The 17,593-nt window shown below is 41.2% G+C and overlaps 1 protein-coding gene across 5 annotated transcripts in view; it reads left to right on the top strand.

Moving 5' to 3' along the window:
* Positions 1–16,361: 16,361 nt before the first annotated feature.
* GULP1 (GULP PTB domain containing engulfment adaptor 1) overlaps positions 16,362–17,593 on the top strand; it is a 257,106-nt gene continuing 255,874 nt past the window's right edge. Inside the window, exon 1 of one of the 5 annotated variants that reach the window (XM_068543865.1) lies at positions 16,362–16,382. The gene's annotated coding sequence lies outside the window, so the exon portion shown is untranslated. The other 4 variants (XM_068543861.1, XM_068543866.1, XM_068543864.1 and 1 more) reach the window with 4 other exon arrangements.

Genomic DNA, 17,593 nt, shown 5'->3' with positions numbered 1-17,593 from the left:
TTTTGACAGTAACTCTGTTTCAGAAGTGAGGAAACTAATTTAAAGGAGGGGAAGTTACTTTCCCAAGACTCTATAGCCAATAAGTGGCACAGCACATATTTGAACCCACGACTGTTACTCCAAAGCTCATGCATTAAAACTCTATGCTATGCTTTTCCCTTCAAAAATCAACAGCCCAAAAGTTTACATTTATAAGAAATATCTGAAACTTAATTCAGTAAATAGAATTTAAGCTGTGAAAGCTTCTTTCAAATCTTAAACACTGTCTTATGAGATGAATTCATGTAATCATTCACTTATACTTCATTAATTCTCCCCTAAGCCCATGGTACAGTACACAAAATTTTCAATAAAAACAATTTAATTTCCTTAATTAAGTATTTTATTATATTCTTCACTTGTACAATGTATATATTTTCAAACAGAACATTATATTTATAGATGGTGGTGTTCATCTTAAAGTTTTTAGCAATTTATTTTTATGTGGAAAATGGATGATCCTTACTTACACTATCAGTATATGTGAAAGATTTGTGTGATTTTGAAATTGCTTCTGGAGGCCTTCATTTTTTTTGAAATTGAACAATGAGCTTGCACAATTATACCCGTTGAAAAAAAGCCAATTTCCATTGAACTGACAGCACTTTATCTATGGGTATTCTCAGGTTGCTGAGCGGGAGAGACTGTTGACACGGAACCAACATGACAAGTCTGTGTTCTAGCAATTCATGCCACAGATTGCCTTTTCCAGAAGAGCCACTGTTAGAATTATTTTACCCCTGTAATGAAAAAGAGACTCAGTGTTTTGTTGTTAGATTGTGATAGGAGATAATTCCCCCTTTGCATTTTAAAGCATGATGACATTTTCCCAAATCACATCATGTCAAGCTCAAGCGTATAGGTGCCTTGCTTTGTTTTGCTTTACTGTCAAGCCCTATCATCCGGTCTGGGTAAATTCTGATATAGAATTTTGAAGGGCATTTAAGAAATTAGCATTCTAGTGAAAGACCACAAAACAAATTTTCAAATAAAAAGTTTTCGTGTGCCGAAAATCATTTTTTTAGACAATCTAGAATGTATTATTTGTTTCCAGCCTTACTGAAAAAAAAAAACAAAAAACTAATTCTATTTGTCATAAAATTTGTTTGTTCTATTTCATGTATTTTAAAAATGTGTCTTCAAATGGACAAAATATCTTCTGAACTCAGCAGTTTTTCATGCAAATAAAACTGCTTTGAGCAAACTTTCCAGGCCTGCAAATGCTGGGGCAGGAGAGCACATCTCAGGAGACCACTCCTGGTCATTAGGCCAGGCCTTTCCATGAAGCAGGTCCAAGTTTTTTTCTTTTGATCATGACTGGTTTCCACATAAGACACTCACTACAGGTTCGGGTGCACGTGAACTGGAACTAGAAGTTGAAACCTGACCTGGATTAAGATCTGTGTTTTCCTTCATTTCTACTGTAAAGTAGGGCTGTGGCATTCCAAGTGTTGTTTGTGTTCTGTAGTTCCTGTAGAATAATGGCCCTTTCATTCTTGGCAGTAAACAAGGAACCCAACAAGTGGCAATGTAATGGGCTGGAAGGTAAAGATAGGATATGAATGGGTGCAGAAGTCAACTCTTCTCAAGTTGGAAATGCATCTTCTGTTTCAGGATCAGAAGAAAAAATTGAATAATGAAGTGATTCAAGTATATGGATATATAAGTTTAACATTCTAATGAAAGTGTTTGGGGTCAAAGGTAGGAAAGAAGAAGATGTGATAAAGACACGTAACAGAATGATTCCAAAGTTCATTTGGAAAAATAAACTTGAGAGAATAGTGATGAAAGTTTTGAAGGTGAAATAATTAAGGAGAACTTAAACAACAGATATTTTAAACAATTATAAGCTGAGATAATTAATATTGTTTTATTGCAGGAATAACTGAAAGATAAGTGGGAAAGGGCTGCTGCTAGCCCACATGGTATCTTTGTGCAAATTAGAGAAACCCTGACCACTCTTCCAAGGAAGTTCTGCAGGTACTTGGCTAGAAGCTGAGGATGCCTTTGTAGTTAGAAAAGACACCCCTTTCTCAGACTCATGGATAAGCTTCACTGGCACGGCTGGAAGGGGGGCCTGGTTGGATTTCAGTCTGCATTATGCCTTTTTTGGGGGGAGTCCTACTGCATTGTGTATACTGTTTTATCACATCTGGAAGTTCATAAACAGATCCTATAACTAAATTAATATATGATAAGGATTACTTCCAAGACCACTGGGGAAAGAATGGATCATTCAGTAAATGGTGTTGGACACTTAGGTAATTATCCTGAAAAAAGAAAAAAAGGACAAAAGCCTTACCTTAGATTTCATCAAACTAAATTGGAAAGAAAAAGCAAAAAGTAAAATTACAAAATGCTAGAAGAAAATATAGGTGATTAGTTAGAGTAGAATGTCTTTATAAGCATTACCAAAGAACCCAGAAATCATAAAAGACTACATAGAAAGAAATTCTATGCAGTCCAAAGAAGAAAAAAACCCCACAATAATCTAATTATTTAAAATTAAGTTTAAAGAAACAAATATTTTAGTTTTTTTCTAGAGATTAGTACATTTGTTAAAGAACCCTTAAAGATGAGTAAGGAAAATAAAAATATACAAATCCATAGGGAAAAAAGAAAAATAAGCAAAATATATACATAATAGCCAATTTATAAAAGAAAATATAAATGCCTCCTAACTGTATGAAAATATGTTCAGCTTTATTAACAGTGAAAGTAATACAAATTAAAACAACGATTGAGCTGAATTTTCTTTTTTTTTTTCTTTTTTTTTCTTTTTTTTAAGCATCTTTATTGAAGTATAATTGCCTTACAATGGTGTGTTAGCTTCTGCTTTATAACAAAGTGAATCAGTTATACACATACAATATGTTCCCATATCTCTTCCCTCTAGCATCTCCCTCCCTCCCACCCTCCCCATCCCACCCCTCTAGGTAGTCACAAAGCACAGAGCTGATCTCCCTGTGCTACGTGGCTGCTTCCCACTAGCTATCTATTTTACATTTGGTAGTGTATATATGTCCATGACACTCTCTTACCCTGTCACATCTCACCCCACCCCCTCCCCATATCCTCAAGTCCATTCTCTAGTAGGTCTGTGTCTTTATTCCCGTCTTGCCACTAGGTTCTTCATGGCTTTTTTTTTTTTTTTTTTTTCCTTAGATTCAGTATATATGTGTTAGCATACTGTATTTGTTTTTCTCTTTCTGACTTACTTCACTCTGTATGACAGACTCTAACTCCATCCACCTCATTACAAATACCTCCATTTCATTTCTTTTTATGGCTGAGTAATATTCCATTGTATATATGTGCCACATCTTCTTTATCCATTCATCTGTCGATGGACATTTAGGTTGCTTCCATGTCCTGGCTATTGTAAATAGAGCTGCAATGAACATTTTGCTACATGACTCTTTTTGAACTATGGTTTTCTCAGGGTATATGCCCAGTAGTGGGATTGCTGGGTCGTATGGTAGTTCTATTTGTAGTTTTTTTAAGGAACCTCCATACTGTTCTCCATAGTGGCTGTATCAATTTACATTCCCACCAACAGTGCAAGAGTGTTCCCTTTCCTCCACACCCTCTCCAGCATTTATTGTTTCTAGATTTTTTGATGATGGCCATTCTGATCGGTGTGAGATGATATCTCATTGTAGTTTTGATTTGCATTTCTCTAATGATTAATGATGTTGAGCAATCTTTCATGTGTCAGTTGGCAATCTGTATATCTTCTTTGGAGAAATGTCTATTTAGGTCTTCTGCCCATTTTTGGATTGGGTTGTTCGTTTTTTTGTTATTGAGCTGCATGAGCTGCTTGTAAATCTTGGAGATTAATCCTTTGTCAGTTGCTTCATTTGCAAATATTTTCTCCCATTCTGAGGATTGTCTTTTGGTCTTGTTTATGGTTTCCTTTGCTGTGCAAAAGCTTTGAAGTTTCATTAGGTCCCATTTGTTTATTTGTGTTCTTATTTCCATTTCTCTGGGAGCTGGGTCAAAAAGAATCTTGCTGTGATGTATGTCATAGAGTGTTCTGCCTATGTTTTCCTCTAAGAGTTTGATAGTGTCTGGCCTTACATTTAGGTCTTTAATCCATTTTGAGTTTATTTTTGTGCCTGGTGTCAGGGAGTGTTCTAATTTCATACTTTTACATGTAGCTGTCCAATTTTCCCAGCACCACTTATTGAAGAGGCTGTCTTTTCTCCACTGTATATTCTTGCCTCCTTTATCAAAGATAAGGTGACCATATGTATGTGGGTTTATCTCTGGGCTTTCTATCCTGTTCCATTGATCTATATTTCTGTTTTTGTGCCAGTACCAAACTGTCTTGATTACTGTAGCTTTGTAATATAGTCTGAAGTCAGGGAGCCTGATTCCCCCAGCTCCATTTTTCGTTCTCAAGATTGCTTTGGCTATTCGGGGTCTTTTGTGTCTCCATACAAATTGTGAAATTTTTTGTTCTAGTTCTGTGAAAAATGCCAGTGGTAGTTTGATAGGGATTGCATTGAATCTGTAGATTGCTTTGGGTAGTAGAGTCATTTTCACAATGTTGATTCTTCCAATCCAGGAACATGGTATATCTCTCCATCTATTTGTATCATCTTTAATTTCTTTCATCAGTGTCTTATAATTTTCTGCATACAGGTCTTTTGTCTCCTTAGGTAGGTTTATTCCTAGATATTTTATTCTTTTTGTTGCAATGGTAAACGGGAGTGTTTTCTTAATTTCACTTTCAGATTTTTCGTCATTTGTGTATAGAAATGCAAGAGATTTCTGTGCATTAATTTTGTATCCTGCTACTTTACCAAATTCATTGATTAGCTCTAGGAGTTTTCTGGTAGCATCTTTAGGATTCTCTATGTATAGTATCATGTCATCTGCAAATAGTGACAGCTTTACTTCTTCTTTTCCGATTTGGATTCCTTTTATTTCTTTGTCTTCTCTGATTGCTGTGGCTAACACTTCCAAAACTATGTTGAATAATAGTGGTGAGAGTGGGCAACCTTGTCTTGTTCCTGATCTTAGTGGAAATGGTTTCAGTTTTTCACCATTGAGGACAATGTTGGCTGTGGGTTTGTCATATATGGCCTTTATTATGTTGAGGAAAGTTCCCTCTATGCCTACTTTCTGCAGGGCTTTTATCATAAATGGGTGTTGAATTTTGTCGAAAGCTTTCTCTGCATCTATTGAGATGATCATATGGTTTTTCTCCTTCAATTTGTTAATATGGTGTATCACATTGATTGATTTGCGTATATTGAAGAATCCTTGCATTCCTGGGATAAACCCCACTTGATCATGGTGTATGATCCTTTTAATGTGCTGTTGGATTCTGTTTGCTAGTATTTTGTAGAGGATTTTTGCATCTATGTTTATCAGTGATATTGGCCTGTAGTTTTCTTTCTTTGTGACATCTTTGTCTGGTTTTGGTATCCGGGTGATGGTGGCCTCGTAGAATGAGTTTGGGAGTGTTCCTCCCTCTGCAATATTTTGGAAGAGTTTGAGAAGGATAGGTGTTAGCTCTTCTCTAAATGTTTGATAGAATTCACCTGTGAAGCCATCTGGTCCTGGGCTTTTGTTTGTTGGAAGGTTTTTAATCACAGTTTCAATTTCAGTGCTTGTGATTGGTCTGTTCATATTTTCTATTTCTTCCTGGTTCAGTCTCGGCAGTTTGTGCATTTCTAAGAATCTGTCCATTTCTTCCAGGTTGTCCATTTTATTGGCATAGAGTTGCTTGTAGTAATCTCTCATGATCTTTTGTATTTCTGCAGTGTCAGTGGTGACTTCTCCTTTTTCATTTCTAATTCTATTGATTTGAGTCTTCTCCCTTTTTCTCTTGATGAGTCTGGCTAATGGTTTATCAATTTTGTTAATCTTCTCAAAGAACCAGCTTTTAGTTTCATTGATTTTTGCTATTGTTTCCTTCATTTCTTTTTCATTTATTTCTGACCTGATCTTTATAATTTCTTTCCTTCTGCTGGCTTTGGGGTTTTTTTGTTCTTCTTTCTCTAATTGCTTTAGGTGCAAGGTTAGGTTGTTTATTCGAGATGTTTCCTGTTTCTTGAGGTAGGCTTGTATTGCTATAAACTTCCCTCTTAGCACTGCTTTTGCTGCGTCCCATAGGTTTTGGGTCGTCGTATCTCCATTGTCATTTGTTTCCAGGTATTTTTTGATTTCCCCTTTGATTTCTTCAGTGATCACTTCGTTATTAAGTAGTGTATTGTGTAGCCTCCATGTGTTTGTATTTTTTACAGATCTTTTCCTGTAATTGATATCTAGTCTCATAGCGTTGTGGTCGGAAAAGATACTTGATACGATTTCAATTTTCTTAAATTTACCAAGGCTTGATTTGTGACCCAGGATATGATCTATCCTGGAGAATGTTCCATGAGCACTTGAGAAAAATGTGTATTCTGTTGTTTTTGGGTGGAATGTCCTATAAATATCAATTAAGTCCATCTTGTTTAATGTATCATTTAAAGCTTGTGTTTCCTTATTTATTTTCATTTTGGATGATCTGTCCATTGGTGAAAGTGGGGTGTTAAAGTCCCCTACTATGATTGTGTTACTGTCGATTTCCCCTTTTATGGCTGTTAGTATTTGCCTTATGTATTGAGGTGCTCCTATGTTGGGTGCATAAATATTTACAATTGTTATACCTTCCTCTTGGATCGATCCCTTGATCATTATATAGTGTCCTTCTTTGTCTCTTGTAATAGTCTTTATTTTAAAGTCTATTTTGTCTGATATGAGAATTGCTACTCCAGCTTTCTTTTGATTTCCATTTGCATGGAATATCTTTGTCCATCCCCTCACTTTCAGTCTATATGTGTCTCTAGGTCTGAAGTGGGTCTCTTGTAGACAGCATATATATGGGTCTTGTTTTTGTATCCATTCAGCCAGCCTGTGTCTTTTGGTGGGAGCATTTAATCCATTTACATTCAAGGTAATTATCGATATGTATGTTCCTATTCCCATTTTCTTAAATGTTTTGGGTTTGTTATTGTAGGTGTTTTCCTTCTCTTGTGTTTCTTGCCTAGAGAAGTTCCCTTAGCATTTGTTGTAAAGCTGGTTTGGTGGTGCTGAACTCTCTCAGCTTTTGCTTGTCTGTAAAGGTTTTAATTTCTCCATCACATCTGAATGAGATCCTTGCTGGGTAGAGTAATCTTGGTTGTAGGTTTTTCTCCTTCATCACTTTAAGTATATCCTGCCACTCCCTTCTGGCTTGCAGAGTTTCTGCTGAAAGATCAGATGTTAACCTTATGGGGATTCCCTTGTGTGTTATTTGCTGTTTTTCCCTTGCTGCCTTTAATATGTTTTCCTTATATTTAATTTTTGACAGTTTGATTAATATGTGTCTTGGCGTGTTTCTCCTTGGGTTTATCCTGTATGGGACTCTCTGTGCTTCCAGGACTTGATTAACTATTTCCTTTCCCATATTAGGGAAGTTTTCAACTATAATCTCTTCAAATATTTTCTCAGTCCCTTTCTTTTTCTCTTCTTCTTCTGGGACCCCTATAATTCGAATGTTGGTGCATTTAATGTTGTCCCAGAGGTCTCTGAGACTGTCCTCAGTTCTTTTCATTCTTTTTTCTTTATCCTGCTCTGCAGTAGTTATTTCCAACATTTTATCTTCCAGGTCACTTATCCGTTCTTCTGCCTCAGTTATTCTGCTATTGATCCCATCTAGAGTATTTTTAATTTCATTTATTGTGTTTTTCATCATTGCTTGGTTTCTCTTTAGTTCTTCTACGTCCTTGTTAAATGTTTCTTGCATTTTGTCTATTCTATTTCCAAGATTTTGGATCATCCTTACTATCATTATTCTGAATTCTTTTTCAGGTAGACTACCTATTTCCTCTTCATTTGTTAAATCTGGCGTGTTTTGACCCTACTCCTTCATCTGCTGTGTGTTTTTCTGTCGTCTCATTTTGCTTATCTTACTGTGTTTGGGGTCTCCTTTTCACAGGCTGCAGGTTCGTAGTTCCCGTTGTTTTTGGTATCTGTCCCCAGTGGCTAAGGTTGGTTCAGTGGGTTGTGTAGGCTTCCTGGTGGAGGGAACTAGTGCCTGAGTTCTGGTGGATGAGGCTGGATCTTGTCTTTCTGGTGGGCACGTCCACGTCTGGTGGTGTATTTTGGGGTGTCTGTGGCCTTATTATGATTTTAGGCAGCCTCTCTGCTAATGGATGGGGCTGTGTTCCTGTCTTGCTAGTTGTTTGGCATAGGGTGTCCAGCACTGTAGCTTGCTGGTCGTTGAGTGAAGCTGGGTCTTGATGTTGAGATGGAGATCTCTGAGAGATTTTTGCCGTTTGGTATTACGTGGAGCTGGGAGGTCTCTTGTGGACCAGTGTCCTGAAGTTGGCTCTCCCACCTCAGAGGCACGGCCCTGATGCCTGGCTGGAGCACCAAGAGCCTTTCGTCCACCCGGCTCAGAGTAAAAGGGAGAAAAAATAGAAAGAAAGAATGAAAGAGGCTATAATATAGTGAAGTAAAATAAAGCTATTATAAAGCAGAGCTATACAGACAAAATCTCACCCAGAAGCATATACATATACACTCACAAAAAAAAGGAAAAGGGGAAAAATTAATATATCCTGCTCCAAAAGTCCACCTCCTGAATTTGGGATGATTCGTTGTCTATTCAGGTATTCAACAGATGCAGGCACATCAAATTGTTTGTGGAGTTTTAATCCGCTGCTTCTGAGGCTGCTGGGAGAGATTTCCCCTTCTCTTCTCTGTTCGCACAGCTCCTGGGGATCAGCTTTGGATTTGGACCCGCCTCTGCGTGTAGGTCACCTGAGGGCGTCTGTTCCCCGCCCAGACAGGACGGGGTTAAAGGAGCAGCTGCTTCGGGGGCGCTGGCTCACCCAGGCCGCGGGGAGGGAGGGGTACGGAGGAGGCGGGGCGAGCCTGCGGCGGCAGAGGCCGGCGTGACATTGCAGCAGCCTGAGGTGCGCCGTGTGTTCTCCCGGGGAACTTGTCCCCGGATCACCGGGAGCCTGGCGGTGGCGGGCTGCACAGGCTCCCGGGAGGGGCAGTGTGGAGGGTGACCTGTGCTCACACACAGGCTTTTTGGAGGCGGCAGCAGCAGCCCCAGCGTCTCACGCCCGTCTCTGGGGCCCGCGCTGATCGCTGCGGCTCGCGCCAGTCTGTGGAGCTTGTTTAGGCGGCGCTCTGAATCCCCTCTCCCTGCGCGCCGTGAAACAAAGAGGCAAGAAAAAGTCTCTTGCCTCTTCGGCAGCTGCAGACTTTTTCCCGGTCTCCCTCCCAGCCAGCTGTGGTGCGCTAAACCCTTCAGGCTGTGTTCACGCCACCAACCCCAGTCCTCTCCCTGCGATCCGACCGAAGCCTGAGCCTCAGCTCCCAGCCCCGCCCGCCCCGGCGGGTGAGCAGACAAGCCTCTCGGGCTGGTGAGCGCTGCTCGGCGCTGAGCCTCTGTGCGGGAGTCTCTCCGTTTTTCCCTCTGCGCCCCTGTTGCTGTGGGATCCGCGCTGTTAGCCGCGGCTCGTGCCCGTCTCTGGAGTTCGTTTAGGCGGCGCTCTGAATCCCCTCTCCTCGTGCACCAGGAAACAAAGAGGGAAGAAAAAGTCTCTTGCCTCTTCGGCAGCTGCAGACGTTTTCCCGGACTCCCTCCCGGCTAGCTGTGGTGCACTAACCCCTTCAGGCTGTGTTCACGCCGACAACCCCAGTCCTCTCCCTGCGATCCGACCGAAGCCCAAGCCTCAGTTCCCAGCCCCGCCCGCCCCGGCGGGGGAGCAGACAAGCCTCTCGGGCTGGTGAGTGCTGCTCCTTGCCGAGCCTCTGTGCAGGAATCTCTCCGCTTTGCCCTCCGCACCCCTGTGGCTGCGCTCTCTTCCGTGGCTCCGAAGCTTCCCCCCTCTGCCACCCGCAGTCTCTGCCCGAGAAGGGGCTTCCTAGTGCGTGGAAATCTTTCCTCCTTCACAGCTCCCTCCCACTGGTGCAGGTGCCGTCCCTATTCTTTTGTCTCTGTTATTTCTTTTTTCTTTTGCCCTACCCAAGTACGGGGGGAGTTTCTTGCCTGTTTAGAGGTCGGACGTTTTCTGTCAGCGCTCAGCGGGTGTTCTGTAGGAGCAGTTCCACGTGTAGATGTATTTCTACTGTATCTGTGGGAAGGAAGGTGATCTCCGCGTCTTACTCTTCCGCCATCTTCTCTCCTGCCCCCTGAATTTTCACTTAGATTATTTGAAAACTTAGAGTGTCCAGATGAAAAAGTAACAAGCAAGATGGCATAGTTTACACAATAGCACTTACATACATTAAAAATACATATAAAAATAAATATTTAGAATTATTTTTAATTCAAGAATACATATAAAAATGAAAAAAGATACACATTAAATACATTAGAATGAGTATTTGTGTTGGGTAAGTGAATGGGAGAAGATAGGAATAAAAGTGCTTCATTAAATAACATTGAGAGGGGGACTTCCCTGACTTCCCTGGTGGCGCGGTGGTTAAGAATCCACCTGCCAATGCAGGTGACATGGGTTCGAGACCTAGTCTGGGAAGATCCCACATGCTGCGGAGCAACTAAGCCTGTGCGCCACAACTACTGAAGCCTGCGCTCTAGAGCCCGTGCTCCACAAGAGAAACCACCGCAATGAGAAGCCCGCTCACTGCAATGGAGAGTAGCCCCCTCTCGCCGCAACTAGAGAAAGCCCATGTGCAGCAATGAAGATCCAACACAGCCAAAAATAAATAAATTAATAATAATAATAACATTGAGAGGGACCTGTGGGAACTAACAGGATGATGATGTGCCAAACATGGAGAAGCACGCTTCATACAGCCAATCCACACCTAACTTTCCTTACTAACTACATGGATAACATAAGTAATAAATAAAATACAAGCAATGACTGTTGAAGACATGGCACTACCCTACATATTGTTCATGGGAGTATGCATTTTTATAAAGTTTCCAGAATTAATTTGGCAATATTAGGCGGGGCAAGTGAGGTAAACTTTTGCATTAGTACCTGAATTGGGGGACTGCAGTGGCCCAAAAAGCGGCTAGGAAGCCCGAGCGTGGTGAAAATGGTGTCTCAGTGGACGATCAGCCTCCTTTGATGACTTGGAGCCCAAGCAAGATGTGGAGGAAATGGGCTCAGAAGGCAGCCTGGACGGTGTGCTGGAGCCATAGGCAGGTGAGGAGGGCACAAGAAAGCTGTCGTCTTGAGTTGTTGGTCCCTGAACAGAATGATGAAGATGTTCCTGAGGAGGAGTGGCCTGGCCATACAGGGGAAGGGGCTGTGACAGACATGAGAGATTGGTTTTAGACAAGGACACTGATTAAATAAGAAAACATAATAAGAATAATGGAAGTGGAAGCCATATTTTCATTGGAGAAGAATGGAGTTACAAAAATGGAAAGTGGAATTGGACTAGAATTGAAGGCAAGTGTATGAACTCATGGCTTTCAAAATGAAAGAAAGAGAAAGAGAGAGAGAGACAGAGAGAGAGAGAGAGAAGGAAGGAAGGAAGGAAGGAAGAAAAAAAGAAAAAGAAAGAAATATGTGCGTGTATTCCTCTGCTTTGGCCATTGAGAGGACCTAAGTAAAGCAAAAACCTAATAGCAATGACATTGCACCTGGAACTCATCTTCTAAATACCAGCCTTCGGTAAAAGGGACTGGCTTCTTTGGAGATATGGCTGATTCCAGGGCTGGGGTTGGGAAAATACAAGATGAGACTTGAATACCTTTTTGTGCTCAAAAGTGATAAAGTGTTCCTAAATGATGGAGACTTTGCAAAGAACGCAGAAGTCAGCTTGAAATCTGAAGCAAATGGGAGATAATTTGAATGTCAAAATAAATCAGGATAGAAACAGATAAGAATTTGAGTAAAGTAGCAAACCATATGTCTATACTAACATAAATAAATAAATGAAAAATTAGAAGTTTGATAAGAGATGAAATATTTACATAGTTTAAAAGTACCTCCCCAGAAAATACCTACCAGTTACAAAGGAAAAGGGGTTAACATTACAGAGAAACCTGACAATACCATCATCTTAATCAAGTGAAGATCATCAGTGATGGGACAATTCAAAATTGGATGCAGCTTGATAGAATTTTAAAAAATGTATTGTATTATACTTCCATGGTTTACCAGCCAAAGATTCATAACCTGAATCTAACATGGTAAATTAAAGGACATTTTGCAGTATAACTATAGAGCAATTCTCAAAAGTATTAATGCCATGATAATCAAAGAGACATAGTAACTAAATACTTTTAACGTGTGATCTCAAACTGAACCCTGTTTATATAAAGGAAATAATAGGGATAATTGAAAAAAACTTGAATGGGACCTGAGAGGTAGATGTAGAAATGTATCAGTGTTAATGTCCTGATTTTTGATGGTTTACCTTATTTATGGAGAGGTCTGTGTTTATAGGAAGTACACACAATTGGGCAGGATGGGGTATAGTGTTGGTAGGTTATACTCAAATGGTTCAGAAAAAAATTATTATTTGTACTCTACCTGCAACTTTTCTGTAACTTGAGATTTTTTTCAAAATAATAATGAAAGAAGCCTGAGCTCTAACCTTGAGAATCTACTGCTAGGTATTTGTTCTAATGAAATACTTGGCAAGGGACAGGCAAAATATGTACAGATGGTGTACAAAAGTATGTGCACAGATGTCCTTAATCTCTTTGTTTATAATAGCAAACAAATTGTCAATAAACACTGGTAAGGGAAAAGCCCACAATATACTAGTACACTGTTAGGAAGTAGAAAGCATGTACAGTACAGTATACTTCCTTGTGAAAAGAGCAAAAGAAAAATGTAAGTGGTTGTACATACTGGATAATGGCTTTTCTCTACTCTTGATTTCCATGCTAAAATATCTTTTCTGGGTCTTTACTCTTTTGCCCTTGGAGAGGTGTTGTGACATATGTGATACATACATTTAGGAATAAACCTGGGAAGAGTTATTGGGAATGCAGAGTTCAGCTACACCTTTTCTCTCTTCCTCCCTCCCTCCCTCCCTCCCTCCCTCCCTCTCTCTCTCTCTCTCTATCCCTCCAAGGAATGGATCTCAGAAAACAGAATTTAACTCCTTTTTCAGACACTGGCTCCTCCTAGATAGGGAGCCTGGGAACTACAGTGACTGAGAATGTTATTTTGGTTGTTCATTTTTAGACTTACCAATTCAAACCAGGTCTCTGTCAATACTACAGGTAATACTTTAGCTTTCATTTTAAACTTTTGTTTTATTTCTCAATTTATTCTCAACCTAAGCATAGAGAAGAAATGTTATTTATTGGAGATTCTCTCAGAGACTTCAACAATACTTGGAGGGTATAGAGCGAATATTAGCAATGGGTACTCTTGATGGTGGGAACACAGGTGATTTTTATTTCTTTTTTGTATTGTCCCTATTCATTTTTTTTTGCAATGAGTATGTTTCATGTTCTTAATCAGGGGGACCAAAATAGACTGAAAGATAAAATGATGGAAGATAGAAAGTAAAATGTAACACTTTTTAACTCTGGAACCCAGGTCCCCTTAGGAATTCAATGGACATTTGGCCATTGTTGCACATAACAAAAAGAAATGCGCCCCTTTTCAAGTCACATGACTGAGATTTTGAATTCCATTTTGGTTTTTATTTCCTTTTTAAAAAATTGTTAAATACTTTAACTGATGGGTTTGCAGTAATATAGAGCTAAACAACCAATATGGTAGCATTTTTTTTATATTTTTGTAATAATCAGCAATAAAATGTTATTCTTGACATAAATAATAGGTAGTTGTCCGTCTTAGTCAAGGTTCTTTTAGTTCAAGTAAGAGAAACTTGAAACTGGCCTGAGCCAGAAAATTAATTTAAAAATATTAGGAGGCTGCTGAGTCTCTATCAGAGTCCATATGTTCCTATGATGAATGTGAAGACTTTCCAAATGGAAATCTGAGTGTTTGCTATCAGTAGCAAATTAGGCATAGTCTAATGGTAGTGCCCTGCCAGAGCCTCTGCAGCCTTTCTCCTTGGCATCTCCCTTCTTCAGTTCCTGGGTCATGCTATAGATCTGATTTTAAATCTTGTTCTATTTGATTTTAGTGTTTTTAAAAACTCTGTTCTTACATCTTTGAGATTTTCATACCTCTAAGCCATTTCATAAAGCAGTTCATATCAAAAGTCAGGTTATAAAAATTATAGAGTAATAGCAAGTTTAGAGATTTTAAATGTTGGGAAGAAATATAAAAATTAGTAATCTTTAGCCCTCTGTGTAATGATTAGAAAAAGACAGTTATGGGGATTCATGCATCCCCATTCATCCATCCATGATGGATATACTTTATAGTTATAATTTTTTCTCTTTTTGGCAACTTCCAAGTCTCATGGAAAGGGAGCATAGAACTCTAAAGCGAAGTCTATGAAATGCCTTCAAGAAATTATTTTAGTGGCTAATTCAGGGGGAGGCTGGTGTAGTAGAGAACCCCTACTCACAAGGAAGATATAGGGTCTTATCTCTGAGAACTTGGGAATCGTATAAAAGTCCAGGCAACTTTCAACATTGAGTAAGGTGAGAAAAGGTTTAGAAAAACTTCTCCTTAAAGATATCAGAGGCAAATGAATAAGAAATAAGTACATGTTTTGAGATTTTCCATTAATTTAAACAATGGAGCTTGTAATGTTTGATTTCTGCAGCCTCATTTATTCTTATGACCTGCTTATTCAAGTGGACCTGCAAGGTACTGAAGACTAAACTAGTGTTTCTCGAAGTGAGGTCCACAGATCCTAGTGATTTGTTGGTGTATCCTTGGGAGCCTAGAGTTCTCTATTCAAAGTTTTAAATATTGTGTTAAAAGAACACACCTATATATTTATAATTATATAATGTAAGCATGGATTTGGTCATCTGGTCAACCTCCTTATTCCTAAGTACTATGGGCTATCATTTGATTTATTTTTATAATCATTTGAACATTAAGTGATCACCTAAATGGCATCATTTATTTTTTAGTGGTTGTTTGAAAATTAATCATTTAAAGGTTATTTACAGAAGAAGCAACTAGCATTGTCCTATGATTAATGTTTTCAATGTAAGTATTTTACTGTGTGCTTGACTGTTATGATAAAGTGGAAACATAGTTAAAAGAGGATTCTGTCCACGTATGAAGAGGCCTGATCTCTGGTCCTAGCTTTAGCACCTCCTAACAATGAGATCTGGGGACAGGCAATTAAGATTCTTGGACTTCAGTTGCCTTGTATTTAAAGTAAGGGAGTTCGGCTAGAGCTGGGTAATCCCTAAACTTAGTTTTCATTTCAAAAATTGTGATGTTGTATCTTTTTTAATGGAAAAAGCATTAGGGAGAAGAAAATTGATTCAGTTAACAAGGTCTTTTGGGGAAATTTCTAGTACCATCCTCTAGTTACAGCCAAATATAGTGGGATGTAAGAACCAAGTATTTATTGAGTACCTTGTCTGTGCTTGACACTACTCTAGTCTGATTCCTGTAAATGTGACTGTGACTCTGTGAGTTCTATTATACAGTTCCTTTTGGCAGCTGTAATTGCGTCCAGCGTCCTAGGGCACAGAATGAGTAAGTATGGAGTGTGGAAAGGAATATGGCTAGTCTGATTCTAAGCCCTGGATTCCACCGTAACATATTATCTTGTTAGCCTTGCAAAAATGCTTTTTTTCCTTTCTCCATCTATTTTCAGGTTCAAATGAAAAATTTAGTGAACTAAATTCTGAGCAGCATCTCAAAAAATTTTAGTAAATGTCCTCTCATCCTCAAAGAATCGCTTAAACGAGGATATTCCTCCTTCTTGTCCTGCTTCCCACACAGAAGTTTACCGTGTCAGTGAGGATGGTTTGTTGTGTTTTCCCTCGAACCCCACGTAGATGTCCTGAATTCTGAGGTTAATATCTGAATGGAGCAAATGAGCATGATCTGGTGGTGGAGGCAGTTTTCTGTTTTCTTTCCTTTCCTTTTTTTTTTTGTAAGGCATAACAAAGTGCAGAGATTCAGTCAGTTTTAAAAAACTGAGAAAAAATAATTAAAAAAGTGTAGAGGTGCGGTCAGAGCCACAGCAAAAACTGTGTCAATGCTTTCTTAATAAAGGCTGTAAAGAAGGTATGTGCTACTCGTGTGTGTGCTTCCTTGGACACTTTTGTTTTGTTTTGTTTTTTCTTGTTAAGCAGCAGAAGTGCTTTGAAATTGTGTGCGGAAACACAGAGAGACAAGGGAAGGCGAAGAGTCCCGATCCGGTGCTTTAGGAAGGAGGTTCAAAAGGAAACGCGGCGGGGGACGAGGAGTGGGGGTGGGGAGAACGGCGTTTTGGCTCCCGTGCCGGCTAAGAACCGGGTAAGGTAAGGCCTCGTCTTCTCCGGTCGAGTTTCTCTCACATTCCACTCTCCCCCTGGGTCCTGCGTGCCGACGCCATATAGCCCAGCGGGCCCACAGGAGACGAGCATCAGAGACCGAAGAAAGTCAGCGAGCTGGAACCCAGGCGTCCCGTTTGGAAGTGTCCAAGGAGATCGCCCCAAGTGCGCCAGCCGAGTCTGGGAGAGTTTCCTTCTGGCCGAGAGGGGGAGCCCCGCGTTCCCAGCCGGCAGCGACCCGGAGTCCCGAGCCTCGAGCCCCAGCCGCCAGCTAGCGCCAGTTTTGGCTTCAGCCGATTAGGAAGAGGAGGGAGGGGGCCGAGAGCGCGTAGAGGGAGGGGACCGGAGCCGGAGGGTCCCGAGTCCAGCTCGCTGTTGACGTAGAGAAACTTTCCCTCTCGGCCACGGAAACGGCGCCCCGGCTGCGCCGGAGCGGAGATCTCCAGGCTCCGAGGACGCGGCGGCTCTCCATGCCCCTGCCCGGAGCCTGACCCGACTGCATCAGTCACTAAGGTACGGAGAGACCGCGGTTCATCTGGGGGCTTCCCTGGCTGCAAACCCAGCGTCCCGCCAGGTAGCGTGCGGTCTCTTTTAAACTGACATCCTGAGAGGCGGCGGGCGGTGGTCAGCCCCGGCCGGGTGCCGGGGAAGGAGGGCGTGGGGCTGCTCGCCGCCACTACCCGCCGCTTGGCAGGTTGCAAAAATTAAGACACTGAAAGGCTCAGGAAGTCGTCCAGCAAGAAAGGAGGCTGAGACCTGTTGACTACTGCCGTGGCAGTGCTGCAGGGATGACGGAGAGCCTCCCGAGGTCGGGGACGCAGCGGTCTCCGGACTCCTGGAGCCCTTTGTGGTAACTTTGGTCCGGGGGGCCGGGGCCGGTGGTTAGGAGCTGGAGGGGGCGGTGGGGCGCGGGTGGATCAGGACGGCTGAGGGTGTGCGGACCAGACGGGACTGAGCAGGCAAGTCATCTCCGGGTCACAGCGAGGCTACCCAGGAGCGAAACTTCTTCCAGCGTAACCTCCCTTTTGTTGGCTCCGGGAGAGAGTGTGGGCATGGGGGGCGGGGAGGCGCGAAGCTCCGAGGCCGGGCCGTGGATTCTTTAAAACCCAGGGCTGGGAGGGCCCAAACTCAGGGGCGGCGCCCACATGGTTACCCTCTGGCTGGGTGGGTCGAGTAGTTCCTTCTGGCGGGCGC

This window comes from Eschrichtius robustus, chromosome 5 (assembly GCF_028021215.1).
Source record: "Eschrichtius robustus isolate mEscRob2 chromosome 5, mEscRob2.pri, whole genome shotgun sequence".
NCBI classification, from domain to species: Eukaryota; Metazoa; Chordata; class Mammalia; order Artiodactyla; family Eschrichtiidae; genus Eschrichtius; species Eschrichtius robustus.
The sequence above is the reverse complement of the archived record's forward strand: the minus strand, read 5'-3'. Positions and strand labels throughout refer to the sequence as shown.